Raw genomic sequence first — 23,943 nt, 5'->3', positions numbered from 1 at the left:
GATATATAAGCCGAGAACACCGAAAGGCCCCTCTCTCATCATTTTCTGTGGTTGTTGGGAAGTCACAGGATCTATATTTGAGTGTGGACTTTCCAGTGCAGCCGTAAATGGGGGACACCCATTCCTCTGTAAATAAACCCCCACCCTATACTTTGTTTTTTTTAAAAAAAGAAAGAAAATGATAGGTGTTTGGATAGATGGATGAGAGGGATCTGACTGGACCGCAAGTGGATGGACTTGCACTAGGGAACGTCTGGAGACACTGACTTGACACAGTGGGCCTTAATACCAGGAAAGAGTATGTGGGTTCCAGTGGAGGGGCTATAGGAGGGTGCTGGTGGGCATGGGGCTATGAAGATGATTCAGATGGTTTGAGATATTCTGTATGAAATACAACAAATTAAAATAAAAACAATTTTTTTTTTTAAAAGTAGGACTGGCTCAGTGGTTAAGAGCACTGGTTGCTCTTGCAGAGGACCCAGGTTGATTCCCAGCACCCATACGGCAGCTAACAACTGTCCTAACTCCAGTTCCAGGGGGATTCAACACCCTCTTCTGAACTCCGCAGGCGTTGCACACATGGGTGCACTTACATACATGCAAGCAATACACTCAGATACATAAAATAAAAATAACAAAATATTTTTAAAGTATCAAATTGTTCCTAATTTATAATAAAACACAACTAAGGTGTATTATTTATCCCAACAACCAGGTTACAGCTAGTAAAGAGTAAAATAAGCCTCAGGCATCAAGACATTTTTAAGGTGTCTTCAAATGAGGCAATCTGAAACACAAAAATTGTCAATACTACAGAAAAGGAGAATTCTCAGTATTAGTTTCTTGATACTTAGAAAATATCACCTATGAAGGTCAGTGAGCTGGCTCAGCAAGTAAAGCCCTTGTCGATCAAGCCTGTAGATCTAAGATACCTACAGCCCATGTAAAGATGGAAGAATATGAAATCCAAAACATTGACCTCTAATCTACATATGACCACTGTGAACAAGCACTCCCACACGCACACCATACACACCCACACAATAATAAATAAAATGTTATTTTAAAAAATAGGTATAACGGGGCTGGAGAGATAGCTCAATGGTTAAGAACACTGGCTGTTCTTGCAGAAGACCCAGGTTTGAATCCCAGCACCCACATGGCAGTTAACAACTGTCCATAACTCCAGTTCCAGGGACTCCGACAGCCTCTTCTGTCCTCCGCAGGCACTGCATGACATGGGTGCACTTACCTACATACAGGCAATACACACATACACATAAAACAAAAATAATAAAATAAAAAAATAGGTATAACTTATGAGCAGAAACAAAGACAGGAAAACACCACCACCAAGCTGGTCGCAGTTTTTAATTTCTGTAAGACGTAAGCTCAGTAATAAACACCACAATCAACTAAATCAGAAACTGATTTAGAGGCCAAATGCATACCACAGCCTGATTTTGTCAGGACTTTTGAAATAATAATGAGTTTTGCATCTTTTTTTGTTTGTTTGTTTGTTTGTTTTTTTGGTCCTTTTGAAATAGGATCTCCCTGTCGATTTTTACATTTTTTAATGCTGTAAACAAATAGGAATATGTAATAAAGACATCTGTGGCTCTAAAGCCTCAAATATTATTTAGATCTTCACCAAAAAACTGCTGACCTAAATAACTAAATAACTCAAGAATAGATGAAAGAGTCTGAGTAGTGGCTTTACTACAGAGATTTAAAAGCCTACCATGGCATCAAGCCACATTAGAACTGAAAGGAAGTTCTAAGGTCATTTTTCCTCCTCATCATACTATAAAGAAAATGTCCATGGCCCAGAGTTTCAAGTCTTCTAGATCTATTGCCTCTGGATCCAATATACTTTACATCTTCTCACACTATTGGCTATGTTCTCTTTTAATAGAGTAATCCAGCAGTAAGAGAAGTACGATAGAGCAGTGTGCTCTCTCCTCCAGCTCTCTGCTGAGTCTTTCTTATACATAATTGATTAAATGAACAGTGAGCCACTGATAATCATCCTGTCTCTCAGCTCATGATTCTCCAAACTAAGCAAACAAATCTATTCAGCATTCCTGAAAAACATCTTGTTCTCTTCATCCTAAGGACTTTGATCTAGTCAGTTTCTCTCCTACTGACAAACCCTCTTCCCTGCCTATCCAAATTCTTGCCATCCTTCACGGTTCAAACCAACATTCATGGTATCTTCAAGATCTAATAAAAAACAGTTCAAGCGCTCACAGAAAAACAAAACATACCCTGAAAGTTATAACAAAAACAAAGGAGTAAAATGTCGCCTCTGGAGGGAAATAATTGGGCACAACTTTGGAAGTTTTTAAGTAAGATATTAAAGGAGGGGCTGGAGAGATGGCTCAGTGGTTAGGAGCACTCCTAGCACCTGGCAGCTAACAACCATCCATAACTGCAGTTCCAGGAGACTCCAACATACTCTTCAGACCTCACGCACTGCACAACATGGGTGCACTTACACAAATGCAGGCAATACACTCATAGACATAAAATAAAAATAAATATTTATTAATTATTAATATTAATATTTAATCTTTTAAAATAAGAGATATTACAAAGTTTTAAAAACAGCCGGGTGTGGTGGTGCACGCCTTTAATCCCAGCACTCGGGAGGCAGAGGCAGGTGGATCTCTGTGAGTTCAAGGCCAGCCTGTTCTACATAGTGAGTTCCAGGACAGCTGGGGCTACAGGGAGACCCTGTTTCAAAAAGACCAAAAAAAAAAAAAAAAAAAGCAAGCATTCCAAGCAATAAGAAAGAGTACAAAAACAAACAAAAAAAAGATTTTCACTGCTTTTTTTGTAGCCTCAGATTTGGCTCTAACCATGAGACAGAATGACTTCTTTTTCTATTGGGGACTGGGGATCAAATCCAGAGAGCCTCTTAACATGTGCTCTACCACTCTAAACCCAGTCCCAGAATGCCTTTCACTTCTAAGACCCTTTGCTCACTCAGAATATTGAATAAAGAGTTACCAAAACCTTCATATTTAATATGCTAATTATCAGTATTCAAAGTAGATGAGTTACTTTACATCTGCAAAACCAAACAAATTCTGTGCATTACAGGTTGAATTACTTTTTTTCATAACATTAAGATGACACAACAAAAGAGCTAAAGCTTTTCACATGCCAATTATTTTAGTTTCCTTTTACTGAAAAATTTTATTCTACAAATTGCAACAACTGATATTCTGTTCGTTCCAAATGTAGCACTAGCCAATGTTATCTAAATATATCCTAAATACTATTGGATGTGATATACACTTCGTTGAAAATATTCTTTGCTAATTATTTAGAGTAATGGGAAATAAAAGGTAAGTAACATTGATAATGGCATAAAACCGAAGCCATCAGGGGCTGGAGAGATGGCTCAGTGGTTTGGCTGCTCTTGATGATGACCCAGGTTCAAACCCCAGCAGCCACATGGTAGCTAACAACCATCCATAACTCCAGTTCCAAGGGCTCCAACACCCTCTTCTGACCTCCACAGACATTGCACAACACGGATATACTTACATACACCCAGGCAATACACTCATACACATAAAACAAAAATAAATAAAATGAAGCCATCAGAAAACTTAAAATCATTAATATTCAAAATCATCCTTGAAACAAACTATTATCAGTAACTCAAAATTTTATTGTCAGACACAAGCACACACAAAGACAATCATTTTTACTAAACTATAGTTTCAGGGAGAAAAATCGTTAACTTGGTATCTGGAAAAATATTACTTGTTTACTTTGTATTCCACACAAGTGCTACCACAGAGAAGATGCTTTCAAATGGTTCAGAAAGCTGAATAGCCATAGAGAAAATACTTTCTCTATTCTCCATGACTTTGCTGTATTTAAAAGGTAAGAGTCAATTCTGGCAATAAAACCAGTACAAATTCCACTACAAATGTCTGACATACTTCAAGAATTCTCTGAAATAAGGGACTGGAGAGATGGCTCAGCAGCTAAGAGTACCAGATGCTCTTGCAGAGGACTCGGGTTTAGTTCCCAACATCCACATGGTGGCTAACAACCATCCATAGCTCCAGTTTCAGGGGATCTGACACCCTCTTCTGACTTAGTAGATATTGCACTATATGGGTGCACTTACAAATAAATGCAGGCAATATACTTATATACATAAAATAAAAATATAAATATTTTTAAAAGAATTCTCTGAAATAAGAGGAGAAATCCATAGACGTGCTCCCTAATTCTACAAGTATATGATGATGCAGTTTTGCTGTTGTTGATTTGCTATGTTTAGATGGCTTTGAACTAAATTATACAGCACAGTCATGAATATCTTTAATCTCAGCACTTGGAAGAGAGAGGCAGGCAGATCCCTGTGAAATAGACCAACCTGGTCTACATAGCAAGTTCTAGACCAGCTGGGGCTAAAAAAACAAAAACAAATAAAAATCATACAGCATATACAAATACAATCTTGAAGGGGTTCACATTATTGCTTCTGACAACCTGGAAACAAAAGCAGCTATTCACAAAAAGGATGACAGGCAAATGGAATCTGACAGGCCATTTATTTGTTGCATTTTCTGGACATTTGAATTTGTAGACCTCCATAGCCATTAAGTAAAATTAGTTTTACAATGTCAGCCAAAAAGCCTCACAGGCAATAGTTTTATGTCATTAAAAACACAAGCATCCTCAATCTGTTTGACTCTGTTAGAAGACTCTCAGTGAATAAGGAGAAAGATTTCAATTGCACTCTTGCTGTATCATTGCTTAGTATAGCCCTAAACTATAACAAAGTCCTATACTTCCTCCTTTTCCCATGTCTAAAACAATTTAGGTACAGCTGAGTAAGTTTAAGTATCAAATATTCCAACAGTTCTCTATCCAAAAGGAAGCAATTTTAAAAGTACAAATATAATCTTTATACACTTAGCTTAAAAAGTGTATCAGAAACACTAGATAGGTGCCAGGCACCAGTGGATGAACTCACACCAAGGGACATGTGGATGCACAAACTTGATAGACCTTAACATATATGACTGAAATGTATGAAATCCAGCGGGGGGAAGGGGATGGATAGAGGAAGGAGTCTAAATATGATCAAAATGTATGAAATGCACAAAAATTCATATTAAAAAATATTTAAAGTGTGTCAGAAAAAGGTATGTTGATCTGCTGTCATTCCTATCTTGCTAATCTCTGAATTCACTCAGCATTCTCATGTTCCAAGGCCTTTGTCTTTCTACATACCACTCCTCAAATTTTAGAATCCCCTGAAACATATTTTGCAAATTTCTTCTCATAACAAAAGTCTTACTGGTTTTTTGAAAAAATTCACACATTCTTGCTCTATGTACCTTTTGTAGTTAGCTAACATTTTAAAATTAACATCATGCTAAAAAATTATGGACTTCATTGTAACATTTTCATACATGCATATAACATTATTTTGATCATGTTCATATTGCCCACATTACTTTCTCTTGCCCTATTTGCCCTCTTCCCCTGGTTCATTTCCTCTTCCCAAAGAGTCCCCTTTCTACTTTCATGTCTTAAAAAAACAAAACCAAAAACTAAACCCTAAATTCTTCATATAAGAAAATATGCAATATTTGTTTTTCTAAGACTGGCTTAGTACATCTAACATAACTATCAAGTTCTGCCCATTTTAAGGCAAACAACACAATTTCATTCTTTTTATCTGACCTATGAACATTTTACATATTCCCATTAAATACTTCTCAAACTGAGTTGTAATTGTCTCTTATCTGGAAGGGTAAGCTATCTGCAGGAAGTATCTGAACACCTCTCAGCAGGGCTAATATTAAGATGGTATAGTACACCTTACCAAGGCTCAGGGACCATGGCAGAAGAGAGAAGACCAGAACAAAACTATGTCTTCTGGATGTGAAAGGACTACTGCACTCATGAACTCCCAGTAATTGTGGCTGCCTACATAAGGCCTGCATAAGATTAAGCCAGTCATTATTCTAGCATTGAGTGGGAAGGGTTCATGAACTCCTGAGGAGCTATGGATAAGTTGATGGCTTCTGGGAAAGAGAACATCAGTTTTCTTTAAGGGCATGGCTCTAATGGATGGCCACACACCCAGAAGTACATGGACAACACAAACTGGAGTGATTGGGTTATTAAATTAAAAAATTTTTAAAGAGGATACAATGTGTGAATGGGGTGAGGAGTTGAGGTGGATCTAAGAGGATTTAAGGGAAGGAATTGTGGGTGTGATCAAAATACATGTATGAAATTTTCAATGAAAATAAAAAATATTTATTTTTAAAAAGACGGTATACTACAGCACATCTTGAATTGATGTTCTGAAGTATAGAAATATTTTGTAATGTAGTCTGGTATTGTCACTGCTTCACATATCACCAGCTCTAAGGTATCTATTGGAAGTCCAATCTCCCACCATCACAATCCAACAACCAAATTGGAAAGCTTGACACAGAATAAAGGATGGAAGGATTGTTCAAGATTGTGATCCAGTGCTACAGTCATTTTGATTGGCTAGTGCCATGTTGTATTGACTAATAAGTACTTTAAATATCACTCTTGTCTCCTTGTAACCAAAGCAAAGAGTACTGCTTAATTTACTGTAGACCTTTTCTTCTTTACCAAGATTAAAAGACATACCAGCCCTACCAATGACCCAAGGACCATAGGAATGCTTATATACTACGGAATAAAAATGGTCATGTCTGCCTGTCTCCTACATTTGCCTTCAGTCTCTAATAAAAAGAGTGCTTAATTTAATGAGGGCAAAAATCTTCAATATGCTACTTGATAGAGTATATGAATCTTATTGCTTCTATCAGATCGACCTGTGGGCACGTCTTTGAGGCATTTTCTTGAGTTAGGTGAAAGGGCCCAGTCCAATGTAGGTGCTGTCACCCAAGCAGGTGGACCATATAAGCAGACTGAGTATAGGCCAGAGGAGCAATTCAGTAAGCAGTGTTCCTCCATCGTCTCTGCTTCAGTTCCTGACTCCAGGTTCCTGCCTTGGCTTCTCTCATTGATGGACCGTAATAGGTCCATAGGTCAAATAAACTCTTTCCTCACCAAGATGATGTTGGTTAATTTTTCATCACAGTAAGAGGAAGCAAACTAGAATACTGGGCATGGTACCACACACCTTTAATCCCAGCACTCAGGAGGCAAAGGCAAGAGGATCTCTGTAAGATAGATGGCAGCAAGTTCTAGGCCAGCTGGGGCTACAGGGAGAACTTGTCTCAAAAAAAAAAAAAAATTAAGTTCCTATGAAACCAGTCTCTATAACAACACACAGTGAACACAGAGCTCTAGTTGGTATCTTAGTCAGGAAGACAGGTGTCAGTAAGGAAGAACACAAGTGACTAAGTCAAATGGAGAAGGAAAAGGTTTTAATAATGAGAAGAGTCAATTAATTATAAACAGCATATCTAATTACAGATTTTGCTAGGGGCTTGAAATACTTTTAATTAGTTTTACTTGGTATATTAATTATAAAATAGAGTGCCATGAGAGAATTTTCTAATCACAGGAATTTACTGAGTATGTAAAATCAGAGTTTAAGTTATCTTTGTAATTTAATAATTAAATATACAAAAGTACATGGTAATTATTTTGAAATTCATCAATAAAGTATGTATCACATTAAAGTTAGAACATTACTAAAGGAATGACAAAATCATTTTAAAAAGTCATAAGCAAATAAGTATGCAGCTGAAAGAAGCATGAATATGTAGTTGTAACAAGAATTTTGAACTTACAGATCCTGATATAACAATCTTTTAAAGCTATTTACTTTCCAATAGAAAAAGCATCTTTCAGTCATACTGTAGGGTGTTTCAGATAGCCCTAAGTCTGAAATGTTAAAAATAGTGATAGTGGGGCTAGAGAGATGACTCAGCAGTTAAGAACACTTGCTGTTTTTCTCTTCCAGAGGACCCACATGGTAGCTAATAACCGTATGTAACTCTAGTTCCAGGAGATCCAACACCCTCTTCTAGCCTATGTGGGCATTGCATTGCATGTGCTTACACACATGCAGGCAAAACACTCATACACATAAAATAAGTAATAATAAAATATTTTTTTTAAATAGATAATAGCTGGGCATGGTGGCACACACCTGTAGTCCCAGCACTTGGGAGGCAGAGGCAGCTGGCCTTGAACTCAGAGATCTGCCTGCCTCTGCCTCCCAAGTGCTGGGATTAAAGGTGTGCACCACCAAGCCCGGCCCTCACCTCATGTTTTCAGAGAAAAAAAGGACTGTGAACCAAAGGTTCAGTCAATTAGCTAGAATGTAAAAACAGGATGTATCCAGTCTAGGGCACTTACCAATTTTGCACCTTAAAGATTTGTCTGTCCACTAGCGATGTAGCGCCCTTGGCTGAGTGCCCTGGTAGCATGCACAAGGCTCCAGGTTTCACCCCCAGCACTACAGCCAGGTGTGGTGGTGCACTCAGCAGGCGAAGGCAGGAGGAGCAGGAGTTCAAGGTACTCTGCTATATAACAAATTGGATGCCCCGAAAAAAAAAAAAAAAAAAAAAAAAAAAAAAAAGATAATAAAGGGCTGGGGAAATGGCTCTGTGGATAAAGCACTTGCTGTGCAAGTTAGAGAACCTGAGTTTTGACCGCCCCCCCCCGCCACCCCCAGCACCTATGTAAAACTGGATGTGGAACATTATCTGTAATTCCATTGCACCCTACAGCAAGATGTCAGGCAGAGACCGTAGCTCATGGACCAGCTAGCCTGGTGTACACAGCAAAAAAGAAAGAATGTATTTCAAATAAGGTAGAAAGTAAGGACAAATATCCAAGGCTGTCCTCTGACTTTTACATATACAATGAGGCATGTGTATACCTGCACCACACACACAACCACGCACACATATAAACACATAAAGATTTTAATGCTAGAAGGGAAGAAAAGCAGCAACAGAAGCTTATCAAATTTCAACACTGTCCCATTAATCCAACACTAATCTTTCATAAACAATGTTGTCTTGTAGCCTATGCTAATATAAGACGTTGACAAAGTCTCAAGCAAGAATCATGTATTTATTTGGAGCAAATTAAGGCAAACCGCTCTGCTTTGGGAGGAAAGTAGACTAGTTGTTAAATGAGAACTAGACAGGAATTTAAATTACAATGTACCTTAATTGTAATAAAAGCTTCTAAATTTTTATAAATCTTTTTAAATTCTCATTACATTTTTACTTATATGGGGCTGAAGTGGGTACACAGATGACATGATGTACATCTAGAGGACAAAGGACAACTTTCAGTAACTGCTTCTCTCTTTCCAGTGGGTTCTGAAGATGGAACTCAGGCAGTCAAACTTAATAGCAGATACCTCTGCCTGTGAGCCATCATACCAATCCCTTCTTACAAATCTTAATTTGAAGCAATCATGAAAATAAAATCTTGCCTATTAGTATTATCAGATGAATTCAAATTGAAAATGTATATATAAGTAATACTAACTGAAAGTTATCATTTATTGTGTATTTAATGTACTCTGGCAGACAGGACCTAAGTTGCTTTACACACCACCGTACAAGGAAGACAGTACCATCCTTACCATAATAATGATGAATTCATGCTAGAAATAACCGTGTCAAGGTTAGTTAGTAAGTGGCAGGAAAAAAATTCAAACTCTACAAACCCTGTGCTGGTCTCTATATCCCATTGTCAGACCAGATTATTTCAATGGAATTAAATAAAGTCAATTCAAAAGCTGGAGAGATAGCTCAGTGATTAAGAGTCCTGGCTGCTCTTGCAGAGGACCCAAGTTCAATTCCTAGCACCCCCATGGTAGGTAACAACTGTCCTAACTTCTGTTCCAGGGCATCCTCCACAGGCATTACACAACATGAATGTATTTACATACGTGCAGGCAATACATTCATACACATAAAAATGATAAAAGTATTTTTAAAAAAAGAAAGCTGGGGCTGGATAGATGGCTCAGCGGTTAAGAACACTGTTCTTGCAGAAGACCTAGGTTCGAATCCCAGAACCCACATGGCAGCTAACAACTGTCCGTAACTCCAGTTCCAGGAGATTCAACAGCCTCTTCTGTCCTCTGTGGGCACTGCACAACACAGGTGCACTTACCTACATGCAGGCATAACACTCATACACATAAGATAAAAATAATAAATAAATAATTTTAAAAAAAAAAAAGAAGGCCAATTCAGCACTGAAGCTGCAAGGCAGATTTAGTTGTTTTAAAGTATTCATGAAGTAAAAGTTATGATCCACTGTAGAGGTGACCATCTGAACACCTAAGGAAAAAATAACTTACTAATTACATTTCAAGTCAGGTTTAGGAAATCAAAGATATTAACATAAAAAAGGTCACAAAATTCTACCTTCATTAAATTCACTTGTATCTAAATGATAATGATACTAAACAAAAGCAGAAGTAGAATTCAACCAGGGCAAATGATAAAAATAAAAGACTTCTACTCAAAGAACTGAAAAAATAGGGCCATGGAGATGAGCTAGCAGGTAAAGCGCTTGCCATCAAGCCTGACTACATGAGTTAAATCCCCTAGTATTCACAGTGGAAGGAGAGAATTAACTCTTCAAAATCGTCTTCTGACTGCCACATGTGCTCCATGCTTGTATACAAACACAAACACACACACACACACACACATAAATAATAATAGTAACAATAACTTTTTTTTTAAATTTTTTTAAAAACAGTCAGGTGTGATGGTACACCTTTAATATCAGCACTTGGAAGGCAGAGGCAGGTGAGTTCGGGGCCAGTCTAGTCTACACAGCAAGTTCCAAGCCAGCTACGGATACAGGGACTCTCTGTCTCAAAAAGACCAAACCAAAAAAAAAAAGAAATGGAAACAAGAAGAGAAGAGACTTTCTCTACTTTTTGTTAAATACATAATAACAAACTAAGGAAAAAAAAAGGGAAATCTACTATTAGTTTAAAAAAAGTCTCTCTGACAAATAAATTATAAACTGGTAGGTAAAAACATACTACATACCTAACCAAAGAACCCAAGGAATAGATAAACAAATTAATAAATTGTCCAAATAAAGATGAAAAGTGGATAGGGAAGGAAAGTAAAACTAAGGGAAGAGTTAACCTTTCTCTAAGATCCTTCACACACAAACAATATACAGTTGAACATCTGTAATGTGAAACAAAGAATGCTCTAAAATTTCAACACTGAGTGTCAACATAATACTGTAAGAGGAAAATTTCACACTTGATGTCACAAGACATGTCATAGTTAAAATGCAGGTAACTCTAGAAATGTTGTACAAAATTACCTTCAGGCTTTCTGTATGAGGTATATGGAGCATAAATCAGTATTTAGACTTGCGTCCTATCCCCAAACTATCTCACTTTGTATATGCAAACTTTCCAAAAACCCAAATTCCAAAATATCCAGAACTTAGAATATTTCTGGTCCCAAGCATTTCAGATAAGGGATACTTAACCTACAGTGCTTGTTTGGGGGCTCTTTACTAGAACAGTCCTTCAGAGTACACCTTCTCTATGAGAAAGCTCCTCATATCATACCTAATGAGGTATCACTCTAAGTGAAGGTCTTACATCCAAAAACGACCTTCCCTTACCCTAAACAGCTCTTTCTGGAAATATTTTCTACCTTTAGGCATATCACAGCATATCTGGAGTACCAGTTTTTCTGTTTCTACTGGTTTTATGAATACTATTTTTAATAGGCATAATAAAAATTGAGTTAATATATAAGCATTTGTAGGCAATAATGATTCCTTATAGCAGAAATAGTTTTCATTTTAAAAGTACTAGTATCCTTCACAAAAATGGAGCCATTTTCAAAGACTTTTTTGTGGGGGTGCTAGAGACTACACCCAGGGTTTTGTGCATTCTAAGCAAATGCTTCCTACCACTAAGTTGCTTTCCCAACTCCCAAGTTTTGTTTTTAAAGGCTTTGTTATCTGAGCTATTTTCTCTTTTTTGAAATAAAGCATGTCCTTCAGGGAACACAGCAGAACACAAGGCAAAAAGAATATTAATGCATCTCTCACCTCTCACCAGCAAAGCGTCCTCAAATAACAGATGGTGATTAACCCAGAAAACCAGAACTGGTCAAAGTGTGGAGAATAAGAGACTGGAGAGTATGTGTCCCTGGGGACACCTATGTCAAACCTCTGCCACCCAGGGATCAGGAATCATTGTAGAAGAGAAGGCAGAGACTGTAAGAGGCAGGAGTGGTGGAAGACCACAAGGAAACAAGAGTTTTCCAAACAACTGGGCAGCTACTCATATAAACTTACAGCAATGGTAACAGCATGCACAAGACCCATGCAAACTCAAACCAGACAAAAACCAAGCAAAGAACTGGGGAAATGGGCAAGTCCCAATCTTAGCTGAGAAACTATTGGTAACCAATGGTGACTACTGGGAGAGGGAGAGTTGGTTTTCTTTAAAGGAGTGATGCTAGATAGGTTTACCAGGCTCCAGTGGATGAACTTATATGGAGGGACATTTGGAGACACAAATTTAGCTCAGTAGGCCTTAACATATATGACAGATGCATGAAAAACGGTGCAGGGGGAGGGCTCTGAGGGGTGCAGATATGATCAAGATGTATTATATGAAATTTGCAAAAAAATTTTTTTAATCTAACAAAAAGAAAGAAAATATGCCTACAAAAGCTATTATTTCAACTCTCATCTTGTTTGTGAATGCCTGGAAGAAATCACCACATCTCTTCTATTACATTAGCCAATGATTCAAAAATCACCTTAAAGCCCTTTTTATGTGGCCCAATAAAACCCACTGAATTTAGATAGCTGAAGGCCACATATATGAATTATTCTATTTCCTAGGACAATGGCTATAAGGAAACAAGTTAAGAATAAGGATGACCACCTCTCCCATTATATCAAAGACCTAGCCTATGATTTGATTATGTTATTATTTTAGTCATGAACAACATGCTACTTCATCAAACTTTTAAGTTTCTAGAGAATGCACTGATTCTATATAGCAACATTATGTATAGGCCATAAAAATTAAGCAAGTAAATAATTTATAATTCTTATTTCACTTGTGAAAAGGCCAAATGTTTATGAAGCATTGCCTTTCTTTAGCAAACTATTAAAAGGTGATCTCCCTTTCTTTGATTTTTATTGGGCAATGTAACACATAAGCAAAAGCAAATGAAATGGTCGAGAGAAATTCTTACTTCATATAGAGTAAGGAATTCAGTTTTCCAGCTATCAGAAATCTTGCTATTTCAAGTTGTCATTTATACAATTACAAACTGTTTAATAAGAGTGTGCTATTACTGCAGCTGAAAGTTACTGAAAAATAAAAAATCTCCCTTTGCTGACATTCTATTGCATTTCTTCAGAAATAGCAATCCTTTAGCCCATTTTTTAAAGATTTCTTTTTTAATATTTTATTTATTATTTTTATTATTTTATGTGTATGAGGGTATTGCCTCATAATTTTGTACCCTCTAGAATTCTGTGCCGGTTAGATATGAAAAAGGAATAAATGTGAAAGAAAGCCATTATTCTAAAAGGCCATGCTAGGTTACGGTTCCTGACATCCAACATTGTAGATCCAGGGACTTCCTGTGAATATTCCAGGAGTTAGACTCACAACTGTTCACCACCAAGCAGGGGACCATTCAACATCAGACTATGCCAACAGTGACTCCTCAGAGGGTTGGTTATGTCCAGAACCTTCAAAATAACATTTAATCAACCTGGAAAGGAGTCTAGACACTCCTGTAAAAAGGAAGTTTTGCCACTTACAGCAACACTTGCCTAGGAGATATCAAAACTAACTATTAAATTCTAGTAATTATCTAATAACCTCTTAAAATATTTTGCATAGAAAAAGAACTGCTATTTTACTACAACAGAACCCATTTTAACCAATCCTCTGTAGCTCTATGAACTAATGAACTAATTTTATTCTATCCCAAAGTCTACTTTTCTTTTTTTAATATATTTTATTTTTATTTTATGTGTATGAGTATGTTGCCTGCATGTGTGTGTAAGTGCACCCATGTTGTACAATGCCCACAAAGGTCAGAAGAGGGCATCAGAGCCCCTGGAACTGGGGTTACAGACAGTTACTAGCTGCCGTGTGGGTGCTGAGAACTGAACCCAGGGTCCTCTGCAAGAGCAAACAGTGCCCTTAACTGCTGAGCCATCTCTCCAGTCCCTCAAATGCTACTTTTCAATCCTTAACTAGGATACCCCCCTTTATTTATACCTCACACCTCCAGTCCTACTTTTTTTTTTTTGTCTTTTTCAGACAGGGTCTCCTGTAGCCCCAGCTGTCCTAGAACTCACTATGTAGATTAGGCTGACCGTGAACTCACAGAGATGCACCTGCCTCTGCCTCCCAAGTGCTGGGATTAAAGGTGTGTGCCACCACGCCCAGCTGTCCTGCTCTTTTCTAATACAAAAAAACAGACTATTCCTTAACAATTACTCAGGAATATTTTTTTTTTCCTATCTTTTTTCTGAGATAGGGTCTCCATGTAGCCCCAGCTGGCCTGGAAATCTTTATGTAGGCCAGGTTGGCCTTGAACTCACAAAGATCTGCCTGCCTCTGCCTCCCAAGTGCTGAGATCAAAGGCTTGAAACACCGTGCCCAGCTAGGAATTTACTATATTTCTTTGCCTGGTAAAATTTAAAATTCAGCTTTGTTTTGTTCTTCTGTGTTTTTAGCTACACTGATCTTTAAATTTTTTTATTTTTTTGGTCTTTTTGAGTCAGGGTCTCCCTGTATCCCCAGCTGGAATGGAACTTGCTATGTAGACCAGGCTGGCCTTGAACTCTCAGAGATTCACCTGCTTCTGTCTCCTAAGTCCTGTGATTAAAGGTGTGAGCCACCATGCCTGGCTTCTTTTTATATTTTTTAATACAACAACTTTTCAAGAATACCTTCATCCTCTTTTCATCACCAAAAGAAGCAAATAAATCATGGTCTGGAAGCTAATATTGGCCAATAGCATGACAATCCTTGTAAAACAGACTGAGAAAGCTTCTCATGGGTCTGCCTTATGACTCAGCTATACCATGTGTATACCTGAAAAACTGTAAGACAGTCAGTATCAACTCAGCAACAGCAATCCTCAGAGCACTGAATCAGTGGTGCTAACCAGTGCCATGTTGAGAGGTAAGACACACCGATTTTTTTCACTGAATTTTTGTGCATTTTGTACATCTTAATCATATTTAGAGTCCCCCTCCCCTATCTGTACCCCCGTGATCCCCCCACCAAATTTCATGCATTCTGTCATATATGTTAAGGCCTGTTGAGTCAAGTCTGTGTTCCCACATGCCCCTCAGTGTGAGTTCACCCACTGAGACTGGTCAGTCTATGTACCTTAAAGATCAATTCTCCCTCACCCAGCAGTGATCAGCTGCCAATAGTTTCATGACTAAGGTTGGGGCCTCCTTCCTATTTCCCCAGTTCTGTGCTGGGTTTTTGTCTGATTTGAATTTGCATGGGTCTTGTGCATGCTGTCACCATTGCTGTACGTTCATATGAGCAAGTTCCCAGAAGCCTGGAAAACTCCTTGTGGTCATCCACTACCCCTGGCTTTTACAATCTTCCCACTTCATCTTGCACAATGGTCCCTGAGCCCTACGTGGGTGAAGTTTAAAAAATAAGTCCTATCCAGGGACACCCACAATCCAGTCTCTTACTCTCTACATTTTGGCCAGTTGTGATTTTCTGAAGACATAATGATTTTTAAGAGTAGTATTTCTTTTTATTCTTCTTCTCCCTGTCATGTACATGTCCTCTGTCAAAGACATTAAAAGAAAATTAGTTAAGTAGCAATTGTTTGTTTCTCAAAGATAAACAATCCCCTACTATTTCAAGTGGTAGATGGACAGGGACCACTTTCACCAACCTAGGATAACCTACCTTTAATAATGCAATCTTTTAGAAGTACTTATTCCTTAAGTAACTTCATATTTTCCAAATTTAAAGAAGTTTATTATTAAATTTAAAGTTTTGTGTGTGTGTGTGTGCATATGTGTGTGTGTGTGTGTGTGTGTGTGTGTGTGTGTGGGCACACACATCACAGTGCATGGGTGAAGATCAGAGGACAATCTGCAAGAGCTGATCTACAAAGTGGATCCCAGGGATCAAACTCTTGAATATCTAGCCTCTCTGTAGCACTAACTGGCCTGGAACTCACTATATAAACCTGCCTGGCCTTGATCTCACAGAGATCCACCAGTCTCTGCCTCCTGAGTGCTGGGATTAAAGGCATGTGCCACCACACCTATCCTCAAGTTTTCTTTAGGCAATATAAATTAGTAAAACTATTAGGTCAGGTTCAATTACCAAGCACATTCTAAACTTCGAGTTCTCTCCCTTTTTATAGAGACCATCACAGAGGTTCTTTGAAACCCATAGATAGCAGAAAGCTACTGTGGATTTTTAAATAAGGAACAATGAAAATCATATTTTAAGAATAATCGCATAAACTGGGCATGGTGGTGCACACCTTTAATCTCAGTACTCAGAAGCCAGAGGCTGGTGGACCTCTGTGAGTTCAAGGCTAGCCTGGTCTACATAACAAGTTCCAGGCCAGCTGGGGCTACAGGGAGACCCTGTCTCAAAAAGACCCAAAATAAAAAGCTTAGATTAATAACATAAAGGCCGGAGAGATGGATTGGCAGTTAAGAGCACTTTACTGTTCATGCAGAGGGCCTGACTTCAGTTGCCAGCACCAACATGATGGTTCACAACCATCTGTAACTCCAGTTCCAGAGGACCTGATGCCCTCTTCTAGCCTTCTCAGGCACCTGCACACATGTGGTGCACATAAACTCACATAGGCGCGCACACACACACACACACACACACACAAATTTAAATAAGTCTTTTAAAAAGATTAATAAAAGGCCGGATATGGTGGCACAAGCCTTTAATACCAGCACTTGGGAGGCAGAGGTAGGCAGATCTCTGTGAGTTCGAGGCCAGCCTGGTCTACATAGTGAGTTCCAGGACAGCTGGGGCTACAGGGAGACCCTGCCTCAAAAAGACCAAAAACAAACAAACAAAAAAAGAATAATATTGCAAACAATCTAGACCTTCAGCTGCAACGGGGGGCGGAGAAAAGCAACTCAGCATGAGATGCTAACTGTTTCAGAAGGAACAGAACAGCTAGTTTTAAGATCAGTAAAGAAGAGCAGACTCTGACCTTGCCAATAAACTTCACCTTTTGTATTATAAATTCAGTTTATCCTGGAAATAGGTACGTACAAGTACAGTGGTGACTTCTAATTTGTCTGATGGAAGAAAGGGAACCTTAAGAGTTCATTTGTGACGTATAGGATCATCTTTTTTCATCTAGGCTACAAAGTGCCTCAAATTCAATCACCAGGAAAATTATCCTTTTCAATTACAACCCTCTAACTCTCTTGGCATTTTCTCCCAAAATACCTTTAAAAAGAGCAATTTAAGAGGTACTCATTTAGTCTTTACTTCTGCTTTGATGGCTATTAGCTTGCCTCCTCGCCTTCTCTAGAAGCACTTACCTGTACCCTCATCCACCTATCCTCACCTTCACAAACACAGCCAGGGCAAAAAAACAGTCAAAGAATCTAATTTCATCTGACCTAGAAGAAGTGAGACTAAAGAGATATTATACACTTTGCCAAAATCAATGATTCCACCTCCTCACCTTCACAAACATAGCCAGTGCTCTAGAAGCACTTACCTGTACCCTCATCCACCTATCCTCACCTTCACAAACATAGCCAGGGTTAAAAAACAGTCAGAGAATCTAATTTCATCTGACCTAGAAGTGAGACTAAAGAGATACTATACACTTTGCCAAAATTAATGATTCCAGATTAAGAGCTAAAATCTTTAAACTCCTAATGGCAGATTTTTAAACGTTTTATGTATATGAGTATTTTGCCTGCATGTGTTAAATGTACCATGTGCGTGAAATGCCCAGAGGCTAGAAGAGGGCATCAGATCCCCTGGAATTGGAATTATGGACATTGTTAGTCACCATATGGGTACTGGGAACTGATCCCAAGTCCTCTGCAAGAGCATCCAGTGCTCTTAACCACTGAGTCATCTCTCTAGCCAGGGTCTCATGTATCCCAGGCTGGCCTCCAACTCATAAATAATTTAGGATAGCCAACTCCTATCTTCCTGCCTCTGGTTTATACAGTGCTAGGAATTAAACCTAGGGCTTCATGCATACTAGGCAAACACAGTACCAACTGAGCTACAGCCTAGGCCCTAATGTTAGATCTTTGAGTTAATCTTGATGTATTTTCTGCCTTGGTTACAATATACCAAAAAAAAAACAAAACAAAAAAAAACAAACAAACAAAAAAAACATTATGCAAGTTTCAAACAGGACTCCATTCCCCTGATTATATTTATTTAAACTTCAGTGGGACAAAGGTGACTAATATACATACCTAATAAATCAGAGTATAAGAACCTAAGCTTCCTTGCTTAATCACCATTCAAGTTGTGACTCTACAGTATTAGTACTTAAGACCTTTAACATCTAAAACCCAACAACCCTTTCCAACCATCCTTTAGTACACCACTTTCCACTTCCTCATCTGCAATCTATTTCCAATGACTGTTCAGACACGCAGTACTAAACACTCCCTCATACCTCCATCCTTAGCTCATTACATTTTTCTTCATAAACCACTCTTTTCCCCTGACTATGTGATAAGTTAAGCTCAATTCTTGTTTCAGAAATCTGAGGCCTTGAAGCATATCCCTCCCTAATCCACACAAAATGAGTTGCCCTCCTTTACACAAACCTCTTATCAAATTCTCAGAAGGCAGGCTGGCAAGATAGCTCAGCAGGTAAAAGCACCTGCTGTGAAAATCTGACAAGCTGAGTTTGATCACTGGAACCCACCATGGAAGAAGAAAACCCACCTCTGATCACCACACATGCCTGTGGCACTAGTGCTCACTCCCACCCACCTCCCACCTCCTCTCACCTCTTCTCTCTCTCCTTTCTCTCTCTCTCTCTCTCTCTCTCTCTCTCTCTCTCTCACACACACACACACACACACACACACACAACCTTTTTTTTAAAAAGAAAGAAAAACTTCTTGGATGGTGTGTCAATTCCAAAACTGATGTATGCCTATCATATCATCAGTACCAAAATGATCATTAGGTTTCAGTTCTGTGCTCTGCCTGTTAGCACTGCTGTTTTTCTCTTCATCTTCTACTTTACCTGAGACTCAAGTATTCTTCCTAGTCACCAGGCAGTTTTAAGTACATCTGGAATATGGCTACTAGATTCTTAAAAGACAATCCAATTGAGATTAAATAACTGCACAGACTTTCCTTATAGGGCTCACCCCGAAAATGAAATTTTATGAATATTCATAATGCTGCTAAAACCAATTTTTAAAAACTGTAATGTTCATTTATCTAGTTAAAAAATGTATTCGTCGTATGAGCGCAAGCGGAGGGCTCTCTGGTCTTTTTTAGCGCCATCTGCTCTCTGCACCGCCTCAGCTCCTCCAGCCGCCGCGGCCACAGCCCTGAGTCACTGCCTGCGCAGCTCTGGCCGCCTGGCTCAGTGTCCGAGCCTCCGATAGTTGGAGTTCTTACAGGATGGCAGACATTGACAACAAAGAGCAGTCTGAGCTTGATCAAGATTTGGATGATGTTGAAGAAGTAGAAGAAGAAACGGGTGAAGAAACAAAAATCAAAGCACGTCAGCTGACTGTTCAGATGATGCGAAATCCTCAGATTCTTGCAGCCCTTCAAGAAAGACTTGATGGTCTGGTAGACACATCAACAGGATACATTGAAAGCTTGCCTAGGTAGTCAAAAGAGAATGCTCTCAAAAACCTTCCAAGTTAAATGTGCACAGATAGAAGCCAAATTCTATGAGGAAGTTCATGATCTCGAAAGGAAGTATGGTTCTCTATCAGCCTTTATTTAATAAGCGATTTGAGATCATTAATGCAATTTATGAACCTACAGAAGAAGAATGTGACTGGAAACCTGATGAAGAAGATGAAGTTTCAGAGGAACTGAAAGAAAAGGCCAAGATTGAAGATAAGAAGAAGGATGAAGAAAAAGAAGACCCTAAAGGAATTCCTGAATTTTGGTTGACTGTTTTTAAGAATGTTGACTTACTCAGTGACATGGTTCAGAAACATGATGAGCCTATTCTGAAACACCTGAAAGATATTAAAGTGAAGTTCTCAGATGCTGGCCAGCCTATGAGTTTTATCTTAGAATTTCATTTTGAACCCAATGACTATTTCACAAATGAAGTATTAACAAAGACTTACAGGATGAGGTCAGAACCAGATGATTCTGATCCCTTTTCTTTCAATGGACCAGAAATTATGGGTTGTACAGGGTGTCAGATAGATTGGAAAAAAGGAAAGAATGTTACTTTGAAAATCATTAAAAAGCAAAAACACAAGGGACATGGGACAGTTCGTACTGTGACTAAAATGGTTTCCAATGACTCTTTCTTTAATTTCTTTGCCCCTCCTGAAGTTCCTGAGTGGAGATCCGGATGATGATTCTGAGGCTATCCTGGCTGCAGGCTTTGAAATTGGTCACTTTTTACCTGAGCGTATAATCCCAAGATCAGTGTTATACTTTAATGGAGAAGCTACTGAAGATGGTGATGATGGTGATTATGATGAAGAAAGTGAAGAAGTGGATGAGGAAGGGGAGGAAGAAGGAGATAAGGAAAATGATCCAGACTATGACCCAAAGAAGGATCAAAACGCAGCAGAGTGCAAGCAGCGAAGCAGGATGCTGTGTGGCCTTGAGGATAACCTGCACTGTAATAGCCTAAACACAACTGTTATTTGCTTACAGCCTTATGTTTTTGTATTTTCTTGGTAGACTCAGTTTTTAAACTTGGAAAGGAAATTGATATTTTGAAGACCAATTTGTTCTACCTAGCGTTTTAACTATAGTTGCACAAATCCTCTCATGCATGTTCATTTCCTGCTGCAGTTTGGTTCTTCTGGAATATTTTCATCATGTACCTATTGGAGTACAACTATGAAAATCAGCTGTTAATAAACACATTTTTTTGGTGTGACTTTTTCCTAAAGAACCAAAGTAGTTTTCAACTGGTAGTGGAATGGGTTTAGGTCTGCTTGCATTTGTTGTGCTTTTTGTTGTTACAGAAATGCAATGACTTAGACAATTCATCATTTAAGGGAGGGAAATTGCAGTTAAGAATTTCCAGTAAGATCAAAACTAGTAACAGATTATTAGTAGATTTTTATATTTTAGATGATATAATCATAAAAAAGTCAACTCATAGTATGGTTATTAGTTAACACAGCAAGGTGAATAAACCTAGATTTTTCAGAAGTAAATCTGATACTATTTAAGTGCTTTTAAAATTAGCCTCCATTAATTAAAGACTTTTTCTTTGTGTTAGTACCTACCTTCTGCTTTCTTCCGAAGGATGAATTTACATCAGTGGAGCCTATTTCAAGGCTTTTTGTTGTTGTTGTTCATTTGCCTGTTTTTGTTTTTACAGATGAAAATAAAAATGTCCATTTTAGTTCTCACAGAAAAAAAAATGTATTCATATACTAGCTTCTAGATGATCAAAAGGTGAGGGGCTGGAGAGATGGCTCAGCGATTAAGAACACTGGTTGTTCTTGCAGAAGACCTAGGTTCAAATCCCAGTGCCCACATGGCAGCTCACAACTGTCCGTAACTCCAGTTCAGGGGATTCAACAGCCTCTTCTGTCCTCCGTGGCATTGCACGACACTGGTGCACTTACCTACATGCAGGCAATACACTCATACACATAAATAAAAAAATAAAATAGAAACTCAACCCAAAATTTAATTTGGCAAATATCTACTGAAGTATTGAGTTGTTCCTCCCTTGAACGGTATTGAAGTATCAATTTATCATTTTTAAGAATACAAAGAAAACTAAAAATCTAGACATGGAGCCAATCAATAATAGTCCCCAAATACATGATTCAGGATTGATATGCATATACTGAGAGTAAAATTATTTCATTTTGGAAACTATTCTTTATGAAAGTGGTTCTTAGTAGTTGTGATATTTCAAACCACTGTTTTCATTTTCACATAAACACTACTGTGCCTACTTCCTAATTAGTATCTAGCTTTATCAGAAGTTTAAACAGCTATTTTTATTGATATTAAATTTTAAGTGCCATCACTAAACCCTATACTGATCCATTCAGTGGTATCAAAGTGGGCTTCCATAAATAAAAACATATTTAAGCAGTCATGCCCATTCATTTTTCATAGTTCTCTCTTACTTGCAGTTTTATTTTTTATAGCTTCAATAACTTGGAGTCCACTATAACCTGAAAATATTTAATGGAAATTCCCAGAAAAAAAAATGATTAAGTTTTTGATTCTGTATCATGATATCTCACATCTGCCACTCCTCCTGCTCTTTGTCCATTGTAACCTCAATGAATATGCTACCCACCATCAGTCATGTAATAGTCATGGCGATGTTCATAGTGCTTGTGTGCCAATAACCCTTACTTCACTTTCATAATGGCCCTGAAGTTTCTAGAAAAGGAGTGATGTTGGCAATTTGCATATGTAAAAGGAGAAGCTATTAAGTGCTTCCTTTAAATGAAAAAGAGAAAGATCTCTAATAAGGAAAAAGCCGCATACAAAGGGTTCAGAACTAGCCACGGTTTGGGGCATCTGCTAGGTGTTTGGGAACTATTACCCCCACAGGTTTAGGGGGACTATTACATAAGCTATTTATGGCTGCTTTTGTTCTATATTAGCAGCTGAGTAGTTAGGAGAGACCATCCAGATTTTTACCAAAATATTTGCCAACTCTTAGACTTTTTTTAAATAAACTGAATAAAATTCCCTTACCATTGTCACCACTGTTCATCTATGAAATGAAGATGACAGAGCTTACAGAATTTCTTACAGATTTTTATATGCAATTAACTTTTGAAGATTTAAAATACTGGAAACCAATGTAGATACTTTCCTGAACTACTAAACAAAGCAGAGTTGACTGAACTCAGATGAAGTATAATCTGGGATTTAAAATGTAGTAACGTCTAACTCGGTATCACTCTAATTACTACCAATCAGCATGGCACTGTCATAAGAAGGTTGAGTAATGATAGAAGCCTATTTGTGTACCATTGTTTGGGTTACAGGATTTTCAAGTGAGAAAACAAAAGTGGCAATCCTCCTGCCTCAAGTTTCCAAGTGGTAGGATTACAGGCATACACCACCATGCCCAGCTTCCTACAGATTTTAAAGAATGTATTTGAACAAGACTAGTAAACTCTGAAAAAAATGCAGACAATAAATCTGTAAATATTCCTAATGCTCTTCTGAACTTTTTGTCTTTAATATAAAATAATCCTATGGGGGGCTGTAGAGATGGCTCAGTGGTTAAAAGCATTGGCTGTTCTTGCAGGAGATACAGCACCCACATCGCAACTAAGAACCGAATGTTAACTCCAGTTCCAGGGGATCCAACGCCCTCTTCTAACCTCTGTGAGCACTGCATGTCATGGATGCACTTACATGCATGCAAGCAATTCACTCATACACATTAAATAAAAATAATAAATTAAAAAAAATAATCCTTGGGCTCCCTGATGAACTGTGACTTGGGAGATGTAAGCTGAATAAACCCTTTCTGCCCCCACAAAAAAATAATAATCCTATAGAAGTCATCGCCCCCTTCCTGAACAGTCCATAAGAAAATTGCCAGTAAGCCTTTTTTATACCCCTGATGATCATTTTCTACAAAAGTGCCTGTTTTGTCCTCTTAAATTATATTAATAAATTATAAAATACTCTCTTCCTGGGAGAAAAAAAAAAGAAGTTAAAAATCAACACATTTTCAAAATGGTGACTTATCAGGTATCTTAACATTCAGGTATAAAATA

General features: G+C 38.1%; 1 pseudogene; it reads left to right on the top strand.

Moving 5' to 3' along the window:
- The first annotated feature begins 19,615 nt into the window (after positions 1-19,615).
- On the top strand, positions 19,616-20,902 carry LOC103743547 (annotated as a pseudogene).
- The last annotated feature ends 3,041 nt before the right edge of the window (positions 20,903-23,943 follow it).

This window comes from Nannospalax galili, unplaced genomic scaffold, assembly GCF_000622305.1.
Source record: "Nannospalax galili isolate Female #2095 unplaced genomic scaffold, S.galili_v1.0 scaffold1622, whole genome shotgun sequence".
Classification (NCBI taxonomy): Eukaryota; Metazoa; Chordata; class Mammalia; order Rodentia; family Spalacidae; genus Nannospalax; species Nannospalax galili.
This window is presented reverse-complemented; position numbering and strand designations above follow the sequence as displayed.